This window comes from Psammomys obesus, unplaced genomic scaffold (genome assembly GCF_907164565.1).
Source record: "Psammomys obesus unplaced genomic scaffold, mPsaObe1.curated_primary_1811, whole genome shotgun sequence".
Lineage (NCBI taxonomy): Eukaryota > Metazoa > Chordata > Mammalia > Rodentia > Muridae > Psammomys > Psammomys obesus.
The window spans coordinates 200,903-202,032 of NW_026590701.1; the positions used below are offsets into that span (position 1 = coordinate 200,903).

Here is a 1,130-nt window from a genome sequence, read left to right on the forward strand (position 1 = left end):
ACTTCCAGGCAAAAGTGATTCAGCGTATCGGCCTTAAAAATCAACCCTGCCTGGTAACTGTTATGTGGAGTTTTGTCGCTGGCCCACCTCTCCTTGCACTACCTAACCTTGCCCTCTATGTCATCTTACCCCACTTCCTTAACCCTGCCCCCTGCCCCAAACCTATAAAAAAGACCGCTTTATTCAATGAATTGAGTTCCTGCTTCGACAGATCTCTCAGCTCGGTAGTGTTTTATTCTCTGGGGCATTGGGGAGGTTCAGGCAGTCGACACTCACCATCCCGGATATAGGCCAAAGATAGGCCAAAGAGAGCACTTCAGTAACTCTTCTTGGTGGGACCAAAGCCAGAGAAACCCATCACAGCTGCCATCTCGTCCTCCTCAAATGTCAAGTCCTCCTCCGCCCTCCTTTTCTCCTTCTGTTTCTCTTTCTTGTATGCTTTAGCCTTTTCTTCTTTTCTGAGCTCCTTCATCCTTTCCTCAAAATCATAATCATTCTGCTTCTCTTCCATCTTCTTCTTGTTGACCTCAAAATGTCTCTTTACCTGATCCAGAGTGGACCATTCCACACGCATAGACATGCCCAGGTTTCACTGATGTTTCTTTCCATTAATGTGATCCAGGAAGTTGATGGAGTCCTTCACCACACAGTCACAGACTTTGCAGCAGTAGCCTCCCATCTCAGACTGGGGGATCGTGTTGGTAATGACAGTTGTCTTCCCAAGTTTGACTCCAAGTCCACCTTGTAATCCCTGTGCCATAGAAGCTCCCGCTTGACCGGCTGCACTGGTTTTCCACCCTTCTTTCTCTCTCTTCTGTGAGTCTCTTATCTGCGAGCTTCTCAAATTCATCTTTGTCCCACTTTGAGTGAAAGCCCAAGTTTTTCGACATCCTCACATGGGGCACCAGTCTGCTGGGGTGATATCCGGCAGGTGGAGCTGAGAGGAGGGCGGCCAGTCCAGCTGGACGCCCTCCGTGACTGAGCGGGATGGTGAGTGTCCACGGCCTGAACCTCCCCAATGCCCTAGGGAATAAAACACCACCAAGCCAGCAGATCTGTCGAAGCAGGAACTCGGTTTATTGAATAAAGCGGTCCTTTTTATAGGTTTGGGTCAGAAGGCAGGATTAAGG

At 49.2% G+C, this 1,130-nt stretch overlaps 1 pseudogene; it reads right to left on the reverse strand.

Moving 5' to 3' along the window:
• Positions 1 to 316: 316 nt before the first annotated feature.
• Positions 317 to 890, reverse strand: LOC129677906 (zinc finger matrin-type protein 2-like; annotated as a pseudogene).
• Between the last annotated feature and the right edge of the window lie 240 nt (positions 891 to 1,130).